Source organism: Akebia trifoliata, chromosome 1 (genome assembly GCF_017979445.1).
Source record: "Akebia trifoliata isolate Shusen 1 chromosome 1, ASM1797944v1, whole genome shotgun sequence".
Lineage (NCBI taxonomy): Eukaryota > Viridiplantae > Streptophyta > Magnoliopsida > Ranunculales > Lardizabalaceae > Akebia > Akebia trifoliata.
This window is the reverse complement of record NC_141375.1, coordinates 7,362,259-7,384,471: the sequence shown is the minus strand read 5'-3', so window position 1 is coordinate 7,384,471 and position 22,213 is coordinate 7,362,259.

The following is a 22,213-nucleotide window of genomic DNA, read 5'->3' as shown; positions in this document are numbered from 1 at the left end:
ACTTCTTGATGCTTTTCAGAGCATTCTCACAAGCTTCATTCCATTCAAATGATGTATCTTTCTTCATCAATTAACTAAAGGGATGGCAACGTCCAGTTAAGTTTGAAATGAACCTACAAATGTAAGCAAGTCGGCCTTGTAGACTTTTGAGTTCATGAATGTTCTTTGGTACCGGCATCTTTTGAATGGCTTCAATCTTGTTTCAATCGATTTCAATACCGCAATGCCGAACCACGAATCCCAAAAATTTATCCGAGGTGACTCCAAAAGTACATTTTAATGGATTCAACTTGAGCTGGTACCGCCGTAATCTGTCAAAGGTATCACGTAGATGTTGTAAGTGATCTTCTCTTTTCTTGGACTTTACTACTAGGTCATCAACGTAACATTCCACCTTGTCATGTAGCATGTCATTAAAGATTTTCGACATAGCTCGCTGGTAAGTGGTACCAGCATTCTTAAGTCCAAAAGGCATAACTTTATAACAATATATACCTTTTGGGGTACGAAAGATTGTAAACTCCTCGTCTTTTGGTGACATTCGAATTTGATTGTAACCAGAAGATCTATTCATGAAAGACAATGCTTCATGTCCTGTAGTCGCATCAACCATAAGTTCTATGATTGGGAGCGAAAAATCGTCTTTTGGACATGTATTATTCAAGTCGTGAAAATTGACACATACTCAAATTTGTTCATTCTTCTTTCTTACCGGAACTATGTTAGAAATTCAGGTTGGATATTTTACTTCTCAGATGAAGCTAGCTTCTATCAACGTGTTGACCTCTGTCTCAATTTGTGGGATAAACTCTTTCCGAAAACGACGTTGTGCCTGTTTTATTGGGTGAACTCTGTGTTTAACTGCGAGCTGATGAACAACGATCTTCAGGTCAAGTCCTTGCATTTTTTTGTAAGTCCAAGCAAATACATTTTTGTATTCTTGTAGCAACTTGAGGTACTCAGATTCTTCATAATGGTTTAGAAGAGTACTAACGAACGTGGGTCGTAGCTTGTCAATTGTCCCAAGATTTATTTCTTTCAAGTCATCTACAGTCACTTGTTCACCTTCTTCAAAGATCGGTGGAGCATTTTCTAGTTCTTCATCTGACGACGTAGAATCTTCTTTAGGGAATTCCTCAATGGTAATATGATTTACTGAAATGACATCTTCAGAATTGTCTGTTCCAACAGTTAAAGCTCTGATATTGCTCGTTTGATTTGTGAGGATGATGGTGCATTGCTTCACAACCAATGCATCTGATATCGAGACCTCTAAAGTCGTTTGTCGTTTCATGCGAGATGGAATAGTGCTATGCAACCCACTACTATCTTTATGCTCCACATGTTTATTTCTTTGCTTAGGTTGATGTCGTGATTCTCTTCGTATTTTTATTCTAACATTCTAACCAAGTCTAGATAGAGCAGACGCACGAGGTTCATGAATTTGTACATCATGATGATCATCTAAAATACCCAATCGATCAAATACCGACGTGGTCGAGATGTGGCCACCAATTTGATCAAAGACCGATGTTCGTGGAACTGGTGTTTCTTTTACAAACTTATCGATGACCTTTACTGTAGTATGTTGTGAAGAAGCCTTCTTCATCTTAAAAAATTTGATTGGAGCCTCTGGCGTATACCTTAGCCCTACTCGTGTGACTGAAACTTTTTCTCCAGCTCAAATGAGTTTGACTTGTGTTGCAGTTAAACCATGAATTTGATCAGTTTGTGGTAGTTCACCCAATCGCACAGGTTCACCTTTTCCATAATCGGCAATCTTGAATAACTTTGAAGTTTTATGACCGAACCAACTTTTGGACTCTACTTTTGCGAGGTTGTCTTCATGGTCCTTCGTAATTGACGTATTTGGGACAACATTTTCCACGGGTATCCTTACTATGTAAGATTTTTGGAGAGGTGTAACTGGAAAGGTTAACTCTTCTTTCAGTATCTCCAATTCGACTTTAGAGATAGAAGGCTTGATTTCTGAAGAAATCTCTTCGAAAGGTGATTGTCCCGGCTTCCGTCGCGATTGCAGCACATAACGAAGTATTGGAGTTGGCAACACAACTGTGGATGACGCGTCCGCCATTGATTGACTCACCTTGGTTCGTTGGGTTTCTGGTTCTTGCTTCTTTACTTGTTCTTTCTGAAGCTGAGGACCAGGAGAAATTTTCTCGACATCATTCATAGTATGCTTTCTATTGTTGGGTTTTTGTTTACTAGAAGGAGGAACCGAAACTGGAAGTGCTTCTTGAATGACGTCCCCTCCAAAATAAAATTTTGCATCTGCAAAATAAGTTTCTGCCTTGTCAAGTGGTTGATCTTTGGCTATTACACATTTCTGCACACCATCTTGGTAATACTTGAAGCATTGATGTAACGTGGATAGCACTACTCCAGTTTCATGTAGCCATGGTCGACCGAGAAGCAAGTGATATGAAGTTTTATAATCAATCACATGGAAGGGTGTTTTTGATTCCAAATCTATGATAGAAAGCTTGACTCTTATCATGTCGATAGCTCTCTGACCACCCAAGTTGAAGTCTTGGATCATCAACTTACTGCAAGCAAGTTGATCCGAAGAGATCCCAACTTGTTTCATGGTACGAATTGGCATGATATTGACCACAGAACCACAATCTAAGAGAATTCTTTGAACTTTATTCTCCCTCATATAACCTGTGACGTAAAGCGGCCTATTGTGAGGTCGAGACCCCAATTGGAGATCCTCATTAGTGAAGGTAATTGTGGTCATACACATATTGTCTGATTGTGGATCTATGTCAGGTTGAACTTCCTGTTTTGAATCAGTTGAGCTTTGCTTTGAAGTAAGCTGAAATTTTTGGAATTCACTGGACAAATCCAAGTCGACCTGCGAATCTTCTATTTTCGAGGTGTTATTGTCTTTCTCAAGTCGTTGATCTTCATCATTGGAAGTATTAGGATGTTCTTTGGACCTATCATCAATATTATCTTCTACAACTTCCGCTTCCACTTGAAGACATGACACTGTGCAGACTTCCTTCAAGAGCATCTTGGGTAAGAATTCTAGAAGAGTAACCGGCACACAAGGCGGTTGCTGAAGGATGTCTTCAGGGTCTGCGGGCGAAACTCGAAAAGCCTTCTTCTTTGTTGCTCTCTTTCGTTTCTTTGACCATGTACTTGGTTTTGACTTTCTTCTTTTTCTCTTTGGCTTCGAAATAGAAGGAGTTGGCACATATGTAGGGCGTATTTTTCGACGGGTGACAACTGTCCACCCTTCGTCATCAATTGAAGCAGACTCTGAGATGATTGACTTTGAATTTGAAGTCGAATGAGATTGTCGTCTTTCTTGAAGTGAAGTGGGAAATGTGATGATTTTTCTTTGATTTGGCCTTGCCCCCAACGTGGGATGAGCCTTTTCAACATTAGAATGTATGGATATGAATTGTGATGGTTTAGGTAAAACTTTGGTGATCTGAGGAGATGGAGTCTGCGTTGCATACTGACCTACCAAGAGTATTGGATCAAAAGATCCAAATGTGACAGAGGTCATGTTGGAAGTAGCAACATTTTCAACACAATCAAGTTCAATTTTCCCTTGATGTGCCAAATCCATAATCTTCTCCTTGAAAACGAAGTATTTTTCAATCGGGTGACTAATCATCCTGTGATAGCGACAATATTTCGGATCATTGTCGCGACCTGCTTCCTCGGGTCGTTTGGGCACTAGAAGTTCAATGAGCTTTAATTTTAGCAACTCTTCGAACATGCCCAAGATGTCAGCATTAGGAAAAAGGTACTCTTTTGTCTCAAGCTCTTTGAGAGTTTTCCAAGCTTTTCCTTTTTCTTGTGTTAAATCAGCTCGTGGCTGATCTTCTCTTCTTTTACCTGTATCTTGACAGGTTTGCTGGTGGTGGTAGATAAGACTTCTTTAGTTTTAAAGGACTTGCCATCCTTCTTTTCCTGTCTTCGAGGTTCGCCTGGTCATGGAATCTGATGCACAAATATACTTTGCACCATGTCGTGGGCTCGAGTAGCTAGTTCTTCGAAAGTATGTGGTTTAATTCCTTTCAAGATGTAAAGGAGTTGCCAGTGCATCCCTTAAACACACATTTCGATAGCAGAAGATTGAGAAAGTCGATCCATACAGTTGAGGGAAAGATTTCTCCATCGCTCGATGTACTCGATAACTGATTCATCCTTCCTTTGTTTGACGGCGGCGAGTTCCACGATACTCACTGTTCTTCTAGTGCTGTAGAAGTGGCCGAGGAACACTCTTTCAAGTTGATCCCAACTATCTATTGAATTGGGTTCCAAGTCGGTGTACCAATCAAACGCATTACCACGAAGGGAGCGAACAAATTGTTTCACCATGAAGTCACCAAATTTACCGACATTATTGCAAGTTTCGATGAAATGGGCAATATGTTGCTTTGGGTTGCCATTTTCCTCAAATTGTTGGAATTTTGACGATTGATATCCCGCTGGAAGACGCATTTGTTCGATGTGTTGAGTATAGGGTTTGAAGTAAACCAATGAGGATTATGGCATGCCCCTATACTGAGCACGAATGGTGTCAGTAATCATTGCTTGTAGCTGTTGAACGGAAAGTGCGGCAATAGACCCCTATGGTGGGTCTTGCGTAGCTTTACGTGAATCAGAATAGTTTGCTCGTTGTTCTTCTTTGAGCGGAGCCGCATATGCTTCAGGGGTGAATCCTGGAGGATGTGAGGGTCCAACACTCGACTCATTCTCTTTGTCTTTGTGCTCCAAACGGCTGGCGAGAGTTGCAATTTGAATATCTTTGTCTTCCATTGCTTTTGTTAACTTGTTGATGGTGTTGCCATCTGGGCAACTTGTTCTTCCATCGTTAGCGCTCCAGCTGTCATCACTGTTTTGATGGATGTTTGAGTTTGTGATGGAGAAGTGATCGATAAAGATCTAGACGATCCCTCGCTTGACTTCGAATTAGATCCAGAATCTGTCGAGTCGTCTTCTACCATGTCCGCCCACGATTCGTGAAATATAATCGCAAATGATTTTTATTGATTTCGATGAAAATGAGATACAGATCTCAGTGTTTCCTTTGATTAACAGTCAAGTACAAAAATAGTGACGATGTATGTAGCTATTCTTCTCTCCGACTTCGCGCTTTATCGGCTGAGAAAGTTGCTTAGACGGTGGCTTTGCTTTGTGTTTGATCTTCTATAGAGGCTTCTGTAGATTTTCTTCTTTCCGGGCTTCGCGTTTTATCGGCTGTGAAGATTTTCTTGGCTTCCGGAGAAGAGCTTTATGCTTGATCTTCGCTTTAGTCGGAGTCCGAATCTCTGAAGAACTTTTGCTTTGTCTCTAGATGAGGGCTTGAGAGCTTCTTCTTCTCTAGAGGGAGAGCTTCTGTCTTCTGAGATAAAGTGATCCAGCTCCCCTCTCAATGAAAGAGGCTTTTGCATTTATAGACTTAAAATAATTTATATTTTTATTTATTATTTTTTTTGTGAAAATTATTTTTCTTAGAATTCTCTCATCATCACGAACAATATTTAAAAAAAAAAAATTGTTTCTTAGCGCATCACTCACTAATAATTTATTTTCATAACTCGCCGCCTATGCCTAGTAATGCGCTAAAAAAATTCATCCAATTTTTTTTTATTTTTTATATATCCATAACTCTCATCCCAACCACCATGATTTCGTCCTCAATTCATATGTCAATTTTAATCTTTCATTATTTAGGGTCACCAAAAAGTGACCCTCAATTGGATAAAAAAATAAAAATATAATATCTAAAATCCAAATAAATGATCCACAATCAAAGCATAAAAAATAAAAATAAATAAATAAACAGATAAAATAAATTGAACTAAAAAAAAAAGAGATCTATTTGGTAATGCATCAATATTTGAGATTTTTCAAGTTTGATCATCAAATTCCCCAATGGAGTCGCCACTGAAAGCACCCTCGATCTGTAGGTTGCAGATCCTCTTTTTTTTTGGGTGTTGGGATTTGGGAGTCGCCACCTAGTTATTATGGTCTAGGAACCGAATATTGAATCTAAATGGATAAAAAATATTGATTTACAAAAAGAACAGGTCCGATGATCATGTTACAGGGTAGGAAGGTGTTAGGCACCAACCCCGCTCGGCAAACGTCGGTCTCTACTTTTTCCCAAAAAAGTTACATTGCTAAACATACCTAAATATAAGTAAAATAAATAATAAAATAAAAAAAGACTATTTTACCTGAGTGATTACGAGAATACGTTTCCTCAAAACTGGAGGAGAGCATCCTCGTGGGAGTTTTCCTATTTTTTCTTCGTCATTGGATTCGATTCTGATCTCCAAGATGAGATATCCTCCTTCTAGATTTAAATATTTTCTAATTTTTCGGAAGGTTTCTAGGTGTTTTTGGAGGGTTTCTGGTATGTTTTGAGTAGAAACTGGAGTTTAGATGTTATGTGGGGAGTTGGGGCTTTGGATTTAGGATTTTGGGAAGGTTGGGGGGTGTTTCTAACCTCATTTTTCTAGAATTTCTTTTGACCTCCTGTAGACACCCCATTTTTGCACTCGCTTGATTAATCAACTCGTCAACCCGATTGCAACGGTTCCCAATGATGGATGTTTATTCCAATGTTTTATTTTGTTACTAGATATGTTTCAGAAATCCAGATGAAGTATCTCAAACTAACAAAACTGTAGACACCACGCTACGTTAAGAAAATATAACCTCAAAAACATAGAAATCATCATTTTTCAGAAAAAAGAAGCTTCACGATAAAAATCACTAAAAAAATGATCAAATTACTAAAATACCCCTAACCTTAAAACATCCCTAGAGCCTACGTTACGCTTAGGAAAATCCTTTCAAACACATAAAATAACAAATCGAAATCAAATAAATCATTTCACCAATTTTCACAGAATTCGACAAAATTATGAAAATGCCCCTCACAAAGTTCACGATCATTTCGCACAAAAAATTTCATAAATGATAAAAATCAACATTCCCATTGAATTTCTTACGAAAAATCGATTCCAAAACATCCTGGAACATTGAAAATCGGCTTAAAACGCAAAAGGTCCTCTCCGAAGGCAAAACGATAATTTTACAATTTTAATAATTAAAAATTCTGAAATTAATAATTAAAGCATTAATTAATGTAAAGTAAATCTTAAAGTCAATCAAGTAAGACTAAGGTCAAGAAATTAAAGTCAATCAAGTAAGACTAAAGTCAATCAAGCAAGACTGAAGTCAAGAAATTAAAGTCAATCAAGTAAGACTAAAAGTCAATCAAGCAAGACTAAAGTCAAGAAATTAAAATCAATCAAGTAAGACTAAAATCAATCTTAAAGTCAATCAAGCAAGACTAAATTCAAGATCTTAAAGTCAATCAAGTAAGACTAAAGTCAAGATTTTAAAGTCAATCAAGTAAGACTAAAGTCAAAATCTTAAAGTCAATCAAGTAAGACTAAAGTCAAAATCTTAAAATTAATCAAGTGAGACTAAAAGTCAAAATCTTAATAGAATTCTAATTAAATAATAACTCTATTTAAAAAAATCCTACTTAAATAATAACTCTATTTAAAACAATTCTAATTAAAATATAACTCTACCAAAAATAATTATAATTAAACAATAACTCTCTCTAAAAGAATTATAATTAAACACTAACTCTATCTAAACAAGCACTTAAAAAAATCTATAAATAGGGGTCCTTACAACTTATTTTCGTATGAAAAAATAAACCCTAAGAAAAGTAGGTTAAAAAGCTTCCCTAGTCTCCCATAAATTCTAATTTTGAAGTCCTAACTCCTTACCTAAGATCCATACCCCAACTTTAGTTCAAAAAATACCTAGACCCTCTTCAAAAACACTCAAAAATCTAGAAATAATCAGAAAATTCAGATTAAAAAAGAAAGTACATCGTCTTTGAGATCTGGAGTGAATCCTGTGATAGAACGAAGCGAGGAGTGTTGTACAAAGAATTGTACTATCAGATCTGAGGGAACAAAACCGTTGCATTCGTAAAGATAAATTATTTATTTATTTTTATTATTTAAGTCTTTTTAGCAATCTAATTCTATTTGAAAATAAGTAGAGACCGGCATTTGCCGGGCGGGGTTGGTGCTTGACACTTTCCAACCCCGTAATGTGATCACTCAGTATTTTTTTTAAAAAGTAGATTAGTCGTTTTTATCCGTTTAGAGTCAGTATTCGATTCCTAGACCGTAATAACTAGTTGGCGACTCCCAAACCTCAAATGTTAAAAGCGGATCCGTGCACCTCGAAGGTCGAAAGCGCTTTCACCTCCCAGGTCGAGAGCGCTTTCACCTCCGAGATTGGGTTGTGGAGGCTCATATTTATATATTTTTTAGAAGAGTTGGTGTTTAATTAGATTTCTTTTAGATAAGGTGAATTAGGGTTTTGACTTAAGTCTTATTTGATTGAATATATTTATTTAGATTAGGGTTTTGACTTAAGTTTTATTTAATTGAATAGGTTTCTTTAGATTATGATTTTAATTCTTACATACAATGAAATAATATATTTTTAGTTTTTAGAGAACCCCCTTTAATTATATTTTAATTCTTTAGGCCCCGAGATGGAGGAGTCTTTTAATAAATATCAGGGGCTTAACTTAAATAAGTGGGCAACCATCAACAATTTTGCCTGAGAGCTTGTGTAGACACCCCATTTTTGCACTCACCTGATTAATCAATTCGTTAACCTGATCGCAACGGTTCCCAATGATGGATGATTATTTCCATGTTTTATTTTGTTACCAGATATGTTTCAGAAATTCGGATGAGATATCTCGAAATGACATAACTGTAGAAATCATGCTACGCTAGGAAAATATGACTCTAGAAACATAGAAATCATCATCTTGCAGATAAAAAGAAGCTTCACGATAGAAATCACTAAAAGATGACCAAATTACCAAAATACCCCTAACCTTAAAATATCCCTAGAGCCTACATTACGCTTAGGAAAACCCTTTTGAACACATAAAACAATAAATCGAAACCAAATAAATCATTTTGCCAATTTTCACAGAAATTGATAAAATTACGAAAATGCCCCTCATAAAGTTCACGGCCATTTCACACAAAAAATTTCATAAATGACACAAACCATTATTTTCATTGAATTTTTTACGAAAAACCGATTCTAAAACATCCTAGAACATCAAAAATCGACTTGAAACGCGAAAAGTCATCTCCGAGGGCAAAACGATAATTTCTCAATTTTTACAATTAAAAATTTTGAAATTAATAAATAAAATATTAAATAATTAAAGTGAAATATTAATAAAATAAATTTAAAATTTTAAACTAAAAAAATCGATCAATCAGGCTCTCAGGTAAAATTGTTGATGGTTGCCAAGATATTTCTTTAAAGACCCCTCCATTTGGGGGTCCAACGAATTAACGATATTATAGAAGGGGATTCTCCAAAAAATTAAAGTCATTCAAGCAAGACAAAATTCAAGGTATTAAAGTCAATCAAGTAAGAGTAAAGTCAAAATTAAAGTCGATTAAGTAAGACTAAAGTCAAGATATTAAAGTCAATCAATTAAGACTAAAGTCAAAATCTTAAAGTCAACCAAATAAGACCAACAGTCAAAATCCTAATAGAGTTCTAATTAAATAATAACTCTATTTAATAGAATTATAATTAAGATATAACTCTACCTAAAATAATTCTAATTAAAATACAATTCTACCTAAAACAATTCTAACTAAAATACAACTCTAACTAAAAGAATTCTAATTAAAAACTAATTCTATCTAAATCAACTCTTAAAAAAATCTATAAATAGGAGTCCTCACACCCTATTTTCGTATCAAATAAAAAACCCTAAGAGAAGTAGGTCAAAAAGCTTCCCTAGCCTCCCTTAAACCCTAATTTTGGAGTCCCAACTCCTTACCTAACACCCATACTTCGATTTTAGCTTGAAAAATACCTATAAGCCCTTCAAAAACACCTAGAAATCCGTAAACAAATCCGAAGAATCCAGATCTAAGAAAGAGATATCTTACCTCGGAGATCAAAAATCAGATCCGGAGACAGAACGAAGTAAGGAGTACTGTACAAAGAGCGATATTATCAAATCTGAGGGAATAAAATCGTTGCATTCGAAGGTAAATTTTATTATTTTTTTTTATCTAGGTCTTTTTGTTAGCAAGGTAGTTTTATTTGGGATAAGTAGAGACTGGCATTAGCCAGACGGGGTTGGTGTCTAACACCTTCCAACCCCGTAATATGATCCTCGGACTCAGTATTTTTTTTAGTAGATTAGTCATTTTTATCCGTTTCGAGTCTATATTCGGTTCCTAGATCGTAATAACTAGGTGGTGACTCCCAAACCTCAAAGGTTAAAAGCGGATTCGCGCACCCCACGGATCGAGGGCACTTTCAGCTTGATTGATTGGTTTAAAATTTTTAATTTTAATTAAGATTTCACTTTATATTAATTAATATTTTAATTATTAATTTTAGAATTTTAAATTGTTAAAATTGAAAAATTATCGTTTTACCCCCGAAGAGGACTTTTGCATTGAAAAGTCATTTTTTGATGCTTTGGAATGTTTTAAAATTAATTTTTCATAAGGAATTCAATGGGATTATCAGTTTGTGTCATTCATGAATTTTTTGGCATGAAATGATTGTGAACCCAATGAGGGGCATTTTCGTAATTTTGTCAAATTTGGTGAAAGTTAGCGAAATGATTTATTTAATTTCAATTTATTATTTTATATGTTTGAAAGGATTTTTCTAAGCGTACTGTGGGCTTTAATGATGTTTTAATGTTAGGGATATTTTGATAATTTGGTCATTTTTAGTGATTTTTCTTGTAAAACTTATTTTTGTCTGAAAATGATGATCTCTATGTTTTTGGATTATATTTTTCTAGCGTAGCGTGGTTTCTAACGTTTTGTTTGTTTGAGATACCTCATCTGAATTTCTGAAACATATCTAGTAACAAATAAAGCATTGGAATAATCATCCATCATTGGGAATCATCGTGATCGGGTTGACGAATTGATTAGTCAGGCGAGTGCAAAAATGGGGTGTCTACAAACACCACAAAAAGCGCAAGGTTAGGAGGGATTTTAAATAAAGCACCTCCAAAGAGATAAAAACAACCACAATTTGTGAGAATTGCCTCCTAAGAGAAGGAAGCATTGGCAATTTTTGATGAAATGCCTCCAAATAGATGCATTGTAGAGGTGGTTTTCACAAAAACATTGATGAATATCAATCTATTTTGGTGCTTAGTTTTCGTGGTTGGAATTTTTGAGTGGTTTTCTTGTTGGGAACCCTAGAGACTCTCAATTTCCTTTTCTTCCTTTGTTTCATACTCTCCCTCTCTCTCTTTGATTTTTGTGGCTCATTTTCCTTCTCTCACTTTTCGATTCTCCTTCCTGCAAATCCATATTCCTTTCCTACACCTTGATTTATCTTTAAATCCTCAAATAGCGTTAAAGATTATAGGTATGTTTTAGACCCTCAATTGATTTTTCAATTTTTTTTGTTTCTAGGGTTTTTAGTTTTAGTTTTAGATTGTATATTTTAGTGGTTTTAGTTTAATCTTTGTTTGAAATTTATAGATTTGAATAGTTTGGGATGGATTGAATTCCAGAGTTCTATTATCATTGAGGTTAGTCTGCACCGAATGCTTAAATCATGAAAATGTACCGATTATTTTATCTTAAATCAGAATCTGTACTTGAATCAGTTCAAGAAAAGCCAATACTAAATTTCAATTATGTTTTTCAGTTCTTAGCTTAAATCAGAATTGTTGAGTGCTAGGATGTAAGTGAGTTTCAAGTAATGGAGATTAATTAATGTGTTTCTCTGTTAAAAAACATATAAATGGTCTATTTTTTTATAGTCAAGGGTTTTTCATGAATTTATTATTACGCATGTGCTTTCTTAATAGGCATAAGTTATAGAATATGTTTAAAAATTATATTTTTAACTTGATTCTAAATAATGATATTTATTTGAACTTTTGAAGTTACATGTATTTTTCTATCCAACTTGTTAAGTATATTTAGTACTTTTTAAGCCATTTTTTTATCGTACAAAATTTATTTACTTGATAATAAATTGAAAGAAATTTGTCGATAATAAATTTCATAGATCTCCCTCGAGATTCATGAAACAAGATCACAAATGATTTTATTGATTTGATAAATTGGAGATACAAATTTCAATATTATTTTTTGATTAATAGTTAAGTACCAAATAAAGATGGCGACGTGTACCTAACTTTGGATTTGTAGATAGTTGTAGGGACTGCTTGATCTTTTGTAGTGGCTTTGTGTGGATTTTTTCTCTTTGGGATTTGTGTTTTATTTGTTAAGAAGGTGATTCTTGATTAGTAGGTATTGGCTTGTGCTTGATCTTTTCTAGAGATTTTCTATAGATTTTCTTCTCTTCAAGCTTTGTGCTTGATTGACTAAAAACAATTCTTTGACATCTGAAGAAAAACTTTAACCTTTAGGCTTGATATTCTATGGAGGCTTGTTGTAGATTTTCTTCTTTCTGGACTTCATGGTTGATCGGTTTAGAATGATTTCTTGACTTTTAGAGAAAGACGTTTATGCTTCATCTTCTCTTAAATCAAAATGGTAATCTCTCTTGAAGAATCTTGTTCTGGATGAGGGTTTGAGAACTTTTTTTTTTCTAGAGGGAGACTTTGGAATGTATTTACTTTGGATAATTTAGCTTTCTAATTAATTATGCCCCGACATAACGAGCTCTGATTAGTTGGTTTAAAGGTTAAATTCGTCCAAATCAAATTTTAAGGATTCTATGGATTGTTGATGGGCAAAACTAATTTATTTAGGTGTAAGGCCATTACTGCTAATAATGTATATATAAATCTTTAGATTGCAAGCCAACAACATGTATTAAATTCATGCATAGTTTTAAAACCTGTTGAGTCAATTTGAAACTCAATTGAATTGGCTTGGCTCAAGGTGATTCCACCTAAAAAATTAGTCAAGGAAAATTTTATGAACTTTCAGCAGCCCTCGCTTACAGTCTGATTTGAAAGGACTTACTGATATATAAATAAGAATAGGGATCCAGAACGGTGTCCCATACCTAACCAAGTTCAGGTGGCACCCCATTTATGTCACGTGGAATTTCTTTGAGACCCATTGACCGTATGGATATATGGTCCATCACTTGATGAATCTACAAACCAAAGATTAATTTGATTGGTGATGTGAATCTATTGATAAGAACATTATTTTAAGAATGATTTCTAATCGTTGGATTTAAACTCTTTTTCAAGAGCTTAGATTTAGTGGATACAAGTTATCAAACACTATAATTTTTGCTATGTAGGTTCGGATGAATAATAATATTCTAACTAGATAGTCTTCACGTGACATGGACATGAAATCATAGATTTGTTTCCTCAGGATACACAACTATACATCTTTTATGGGGATTTGCAATTGTTTATCCCGAGAAAACATATCTATGGTTCTGTGATCGTGCCACGTCAATAGAGTATTGACCCAGTGAAGACTTTCTAGTTAGAATATCAACAGTCCTAAGTAAAGATGTACAAATTACCCATTACCCAAAACCTAACCCGGAATAGAATAAAAAAATGGAACCCAATTGAATCGAACCTGAATTACATTGAAATGAACTTGAATCAAAATATTTCAGCTCAATTCAATATTGCCTTTGAGAACTAACCCAAACCCGAACCAAGGAATCGAATCGCCAACTGAATAAGTAATAATATATATATTTTTATTAAATTTATTACAAATACTAAATGGCTAGTTGGTAAGATGAGTTGTGTTTACCACATCTTAAGTTCAAGTCTTTAAAAATATTATAGTCAATTTCTAATTACCGGAACTCGAAGTTAAACCCACAATTATCGATTCAATTCAGGATATTGCATATTGATGAAAATCTGAACTTGAATCGAACCAAAAAGTACATTAGTGATACCCAACCCTAAATTGAAAATTCGGCTCGGTTCTACTCAAATGATCATGTCTAGTCGTTTTGGATGGCTCACATATCTATACGATGGTCAAAATGCCGCGTGCATAAAACGGGGTGCCACCTGACCTTGGTTAGGTAGGGGACATCGCGATCCCTACTCTATAAATAAACTTTAACACTAGATTCCCGACATTCGTTGGCTGGATCCACGACATTCCACGTGCACACCAAACAAGTGCAAGAACCTAGACTTTGACTCTTTTCTTTATTAGTAGAAGACATTGGGGAGCGAATCCTCTGTGGCTACTCTGTCATGTAGCGCTGTGTAGCACTCCCCCTAAAGATGAGAGAGGGCGTCTCATATTCAATAGAGAGTTGGCATGGTATGCAGCGGGGTGCAGCATTGAAAGCCTCCTCCCACACACCACGTAAGTTATAGTCAAAGGAAAATTTTTAAAGGAGATAATTTAGGTACTAATTCCTTCAAATTTGACTTACATGGCATGTATTGGGGGTGTGGGAGGAGAGTTTCAATCCTCCACCCTAGGTGCATACGATTCGTATTCTTCAATAAAAATAGAGGTGGCAATGTTATAATGACCCAGGAAGATAACTCAAAAACGATACGAAATTAATGGGTTTGAGTTAAGCTTAATTGGGTTTGGGTCATAATAGTATCGTCCTGTCTAACACGATTATTAAATGGATTGGATTCAAGTTAAGGGCATCAACCTAATTAACTTGTTTTGACACGTTTAGTTATTTTGTCATTAACGTGTAGTTTTAAATATATTAACAATTACTTAAGAATTTTTCTAGTTATTTATATTTTTTACATGAATTTTCTAGAACTTGTTCATAATACATTTTACTTTTTTTTAATTCTATAAAATATATAAGATGTTCTAAAATATTTTTCAGATAATTAATGGTTAAATTTTTGATTCAAGAGAGAAAAAATACTCTCCTTACTAAGTTATTTACTTATGTTTTTTTAATATATTTTTTCATTGACATCGAGAGGCATGTAATGTTTGATTCATAATATGATGATTGATGTGGGTAAAACGACCCTCATTAAGTAGGGCTAGTACGTGTATGTGATAATGAAATACACTTTGCTTGGTAAAAAAATAAAATAATGATACTAATAATAAAAAACACTTTCCTTGCAAACTTAGTAAGGAAAGTTTTCTGACTAGATCGCCTTATGGCATCCAAAGACATGATCTGATGCCACATGGTTGTAATAGATAAAATTATATGAAGTTTGAAAAAAATAAATCAAAAGAAAGTTATTTTACCATTGAACTTAGTTTTTGGTTGTATGACTTTATTTTTAATTATGGTATTTTATTTTTGGTGGGAAAATGTAATTTATTTTTTCAAATAAAGATTAAAATTTTATCAAATAGGTTATATATGGGTTGGGTTTGGTATATCTATTTATAAATGAGTTGGGTTTGGGTTTAAGTTTTTGACACAATTATTAAATGGGTTGAGTTTGGGTTTGGTAAATTTTCATAATACTCTTACCTCAACACAACACGACCTAATCCAATGCCACCCTAAATAAAAATAACAACATAGGTCTCTTGTGTTGATGACCTAGATTTGATTTTTAAAAAATAAAAATAAAAAAATAGTTTTTTTGCATGATCAATGATTTTTAAAATAAACAATCAGTATAGTTTTAAATTTTGACGATAAGATTTCACAATGTTGTTAACGTGATGATTTTTCAACCGTTCAATCACTCTCCCAAGAAATTGGCTTCACTAGGTGACAACTATAATTAATGACTTTTACAAGAAAAAATAAAGACTTGAATCATGTTTATTGGAGCTTGTTGATAGGCATTTTCATATGACTAATGATAAAATGACATGCTAAAATGTCCGTGGTCTATACGCAGTTGACGTGGCAGGTGTACAAAATCGTAGATTTTTTTCTTTGTGTTCCAAAGAAAAGGATCTATTGTTTTGTGCACTTGCCACATCGACCCCATACAGACTGCTTACGATTTAGAGTGTCATTTTATCATGTCCCTTTTCATATTTGGGATAACGCACATCTCAAGGGCCCCAACATGGACATACAGATGCCAACATGGCATACAATAGATCTTTAGGGTTGTTCTAGGCGTTAGTTTAGGTCATGGTTGGCTAATGGCACCCATCTTACGATTACGTTAATTGGTGTGTACGGACACCAATAGAACCTACTTTGGCCCTACGTGGTAACGCTGCCATGACATATTAAACTTTGGGTTGTTAATGACGCATAGTGGACCGCCATGCTATCGCAAAGCCTTAGCCACTAATGCCATGATGGTAAATCACCTATGCCAATGAACTCTAGTCAACAAACAAGTGGTGTGCTTGGTGCTGCAGAACCGATCCAACCAAGGGAAGTTGCACGATATCAGGGTTTAATGGCTTTCAAGAAAGATTTACTTCATCAAAAAGGGAGATATACAAGATTACTCCCTTGCATGGCAAAGGTGCTAACGTCGTTGACACAATCCTTAACTTGTTCCTAGGTTGACCTTTGCGGACATTGACAATAGATATGAGGTCACCCCAGGACACTATCACCTCGATCGACACCCACTGTTTCAAACAGTAGACCTTTTAAATAAAGGGTGGTGGTCACTTAAATGGGTCATCACTCTAGATACGCTCAAGAGCTCGAACTGGTGGTCACTTAAATGGGACATCACTCTAGATACGCTCAAGAGCTCGAACTCTCTACAAATGTTCTCTTGGTCGATCCCTTCATCTCTAATAACACTCGCACTATCCCTCTCGACCACCTGACCTCACCCATATAGTTTCACACTTTATCAATTTTATCTTGTCTCATTTTCAACCAAATAATATTTACACAGCCACATCCTTGGCTCAGTGGATATTGAATCATTGTTAACCCTCAAATTTGTCCGCATGCATAAGTCCTTATTCTCATTTTTGGTCATCCGATAAACAAAGCTATACACCAAACGGATGGTTGAGATGGAAACAATACTCCTATTGAAAGCTATTCTCTAGGATAAATATTTTACCCTAGGGTTTTCAATGGATTTGGTTTAGATTGGATTAACACGTGCATGTGGAATTTGTACATAGTTTTTACTCTAAAAGAAAAAAATGAGTGAGGGTGTTCTTAAAGGGTAAAAGATAAAATGAGTGAGGGTATTAATACATTATTAAAAAGTAAATGTGTTGGAGAATACTAACATCCTCATGAAGTTTTGTTGGTTATTAGCATTTTATTTTTACTTTTATGAGTAAGCCAGACTTAAACTTATAACCTCAATATTGTTTTGCAATGTGTCAAACCAACTAAGCTACAGGTCCAAGCCTGGTTGTTAGTATTCTTGTTATACAAAAATTATTGCCAAATGCTCCTTCTATTATACTGGAGGTGATTTTTATTTACAATCACACCTTTTAGGATGAGCCGCTAAATTGAGTTCTTGTTTAGGTGTTTTTTCCCAATTCTTATACCATGAATTGTTGAAAACAAAATCAAGTTTATCTTAATTCAAGATCAAATAATTATTAAATAAATAAAGTAATTCAAAATAAATCACCATGATGAATTGGGACTAAATATTATTAAAAAGTGAAAGCAGTGGAGCATACTAACATCCCAAGTCTTGGACATTAGCATTTTCAAAACTTGATCCTGTATTTTTCAGAATTTTTTTTTATATGTATGTTTAAAGTTAAGGACTCGAGTTTGGAATTTTGTGCTATCCAAAAATTTGACCCGACTTGAGACTCAATTTGTAGTCTTTTCGGTGTAGAATGAAATCTGAACACAACTAGATAACATTGTGGTTTTCAGTACTCTTTTGAAAACAAAAACCCATTTTCAAAAATACTTAGAAACAAGTCTTAAGGATAATATCTTTTTGGAGGATGTCTAGATTTAATTTTGTAATTTTTTTTGTAGAAAGCTCCCTCATAAAAATTCTAGTACTTTGACCCATGGTTACTCGTCATCGCACTCCTAGATTTAGGGTTGTGGGTGTCATGGATATGGGCCAATCGCGGGTACAAAAATTCAAGGTGTGAAATAAATCATGTAATTAGGCTTTAATAAAGCTATTAAAGTAATGAATATTCCATTCCCATATGTAAATATATTGATTAAAGACTCCCCCATTAAGCCATGGAATTGTCAACATAGTGGCCTTCTCTCGATTGCCTCCCACAATTCTGATAAATTTTCATCATTTCTTCCCTCACTTTTAGAATTCCCCTCCATGCCCAAGTAACACTTCGGGAAGGTTGAAAATGCCATAAATATGTATTTACTGTTAGGAAGTTGTGGTACAGGGCACACAATTACAACTGAAGTAGAAAAAAACTGAAAAAATGATGAACACCAAAATTTAACGTGGAAAAACCTCCAACAATTGGAGTAAGAACCACAAGCAAACTGTAGAAGAATTTAACTATTGCAAAAGAATCACAACTCTTTCTCTATATAAATAAGGAGATCTCAATTGACAATACCCTCTCTCTTATAATATGAGAAAATGTAGTCTCTCTAATAAAGATGGGATTATAACAGAAGGATGGGTTGCTCTTTGAAGAAGATGAGGCATGTATATATAGAGGGAGGAAGACGATTCTAATTCTTATCAAGTCGTCATATTTAACTTTTTTAATGCTTATCAAGTCGTCATATTTGACTTTTTCAATGCTTATCAAGTCATCATATTTAACTTTTCTTAACAGACTTCAGCCAACAAAAATGGTTTTATTATCTGACAATCTCTAACTTAAAGTCACTTTTGTAATTCTTTTATCCTTTCTACTTGTCATTTCTATGCTACTTACGTTTCTGCTAGGTCAATAGAGGATCGACACCAATTAAACTTATCATTGTTGATCGGCTTTGTTAACATATCAACTAAGTTTTCTTTAGTATGGATTTTATATATATCCACACTTCCTTCTTCCACTTTCTCACGAATGAAGTGATACTGAACTCATATGTGTTTTGTCTTAGAATGAAATGCTGGATTTTTTGCCAGATGCAAAACGCTCTGACTATCATAAAATAGAGCAATCTTCTATTGTTTGTGTCCAAGCTCTTCCAGTAGCATTTGCAACCATATTGCCTTTTTGGTAGCTTGTGTAGCTGCGACATATTCTACCTTCGTTGTAAAAGTAGCCACAATAAACTGTAGTTTCGAAACCCAGCTTACAACTCTTCCAGCAAGAGTAAATACATAACCTGAGGTGGACTTGCTTTTGTCAAGATCACCTGTATAATCTGAATCAACATAATCTCTGATAGTAAAGTCCTATCCTCTATAACATAATGCAACATTTGAGGTACCCTTGACATATCTTAGAAGATGGGTAGGAATTGACTTACAATCTTGCATGTTGAAGCGTCGCAAGATTTTCTTTAAATAATTTTTCTAAGAAAGCGATACCTTCCTATTATTTCTATCTTGGTAAATTTGCATCCCTAAAATCTTGTTTGCTGGTCCCAAGTCCTTCATTTCAAATTCCCTAGCCAACTGTGCCTTTAAGTCTGTAATACAATCTTTATTAGGACCTACTACCAACATGTCGTCGACATGCAACAATAGAATAACGAAATTACCATCACCAAATCTCTTGTAGTAAGCACAAGGATTTGTACTATATCTATTGTATCCAAAGCTCATGATAAAGGAATCAAATCTCTTATACCAATATCTTGGCACCTATTTGAGATCGTATAGAGATTTGTTCAACCTGTAAACCAAGTTCTCTTTTCCTTTTTCTTCAAAATCTCCTAGTTGGAACATGTAAATCTCTTCTTCAAGTTTTCCATGAAGAAATACAGTTTTCACATCCAACTGCTCTAAGTACATGTCAAATGTAACACACATCGTCAAGATTACTCAAACTATTGTAAATCGAACAACATGAGAGAATATTTCGTTGAAGTCTATGCTTTCTTTTTGAATGAATCCTTTCATCACCAATCTAGCATGATACCATTCCACTTGGTCATTGCCATCTTGTTTGATTTTGTAAACCCATTTGTTTCTGATGGCCTTCTTTCCTTGTAGTAGTGGAACAAGATCCTATGTCTTGTTTTTATGGAGTGCTTCAATTTCTTCTTACATTGCTGCCATCCACAGAGAAGCCACTTGACTATTTGTAACCTCATGGAAAGTTAAAAGCTCTCCTTCCTCTATTAGTAGACAGTATGCGACATTTCTCTCCATGATGTATCTTAGTGCCAAGCTAATTCTCTTATTTCCCAAGTTAACCGTTGAACTTGTGGAGTTGCAAACTCAGCTTGCTCTTGTTCTTCGTGCTCTAGTGCTACTTCAGAAAAATCTAGAACTTCTTGTTCTTGTCTTTCTTCAACTTGAACTGTTGTAGTCTCTGGTTTCTCTTTTGAGGTGTTATTATTTTTTTCATTGTACCTTATCTTATATAAATATCACATCTCTGCTGATTATCACCTTGTGGGCAGTGGGATTCCACAAGCGGTACTCTTTAATTCCTTCAACATACCCTAAGAAAATGTATTTTCTGGATTTTGGATCCAGCTTTGATGTTTCTTGGGCATTGTACATAACGTACACAGGATTTTCGAATGTATATAAGTGAGAATAATCAGCTGGCTTACCAGTCCACATCTCCATTGGCGTATTCAGATCAATTGTGTTTGATGGTGACTGATTGATCACATAAGAGGCGGTCTTAACTACTTCTGCTCAAAATGACTTGGTCATCCTTGTAGTTATAAACATTGCTCTTGTCCATTTTAACAAGGTTCTATTCATCCATTCTGCTACTCCATTGTGTTGTGGAGTGTATGCCACTATGAACTGCCTTTTGATACCTTCTTGTTGGCAGAAATTGTCAAATTCATCACTGATATATTCTCCTCCATTATCCATCCTTAAACACTTGATCTTTTTCTCAGATTCAAGTTCCACTCAGGCTTTAAATATTTTGAAAATTAGAAATACGTCCACCTTCCTTTTGATTGGAAACACCCAACATCTCTTAAAATAATCATCAATAAAAGACACGAAGTATCTTCCACCTCCTAGGGACAAAACTGGTGCTTGCCAAAAATTAGAATGGATCAGTTCTAAGATTGCTTTTCTTCTAGCATTAGAACTGTTGAACTTTAATCTGTGATGTTTACTAGTAACACAGTGCTCACAAAAGGGTAATGAAACCATTTTGAGCCCTAGAAGAAGCTTTTGTTCAGCAAGGATCTTCAAACCTCATTCTGACATGTGGCCAAACTTACGGTGCTACATCATTGTTAATTCTTCTGCCGAACTTACCAATACAATGGATGCTTCTCCTTTTTGCTGTGTTTCTCCTTTAATCATGTACAAATTTGTAGTTATCTTTTCTGTTTACATCACCACAAGCGCGCCTTTGACCATCTTCATAATCCTTTTTTGAACATGGATTTTGCACCCACTATTATTTAATTGTCCCAAAGATAATAGATTTTTCTTCAGGCCCTTCATGTGCCATACCTCCTAGATGGTGGAACTATACCATCATACATCTTCAATTTTATGGTATCAATACCAACAATCTCCAAGGCATGATTGTCTCCCATGAACACAGATCCTCCTGAGATAGGTTCATATTGGTGGAATCATTCTCTCCAGGGAGTCATATGCCATGTTGCTCTTGAGTTCATAAGCCAAATATCAGTGAATCTTCTTCTACCTTAATTAATTGTTGTTACCTCGCTGTATAAAATTTCACCATCATTCGAGGTGCTTGCTACACAATTCTGATCTTTTGACGACTTAGGACCTTTTCCTTTGGCTTTTTCATTCTTCTTAAGATGCCAACATTCCCTTTTGTAGTGTCCTTTCTTGCCATAGTGATGACACTTGACATTTTTCTTACTTCTGGATTTTGATTTACTCTGATTTTGACTCCCACTAGGGCCACGTTCCGTTGATCTCCCTCTTGTCATCGGCAAAGCTTCAGTTTGTTGTGAGCTTCCCAGTCTATCTTCTTTATTCTTGCATCGACTTTCTTCTTCAAGAACCGCAGCTACAATATCATTGAAAACTAGAACTTCTATGTTATTGGTTAAGTTGATGATGAGTTGATCATATGAATCAAGTAGACTTTGAAGTAGAATTTCAGCATGTTCACCCGTCTCTATGTTATGCCCCATTGTTGTGAGTTGTGAAAATAAAGTGTTGATGGCGTTGATGTAGTCGGTC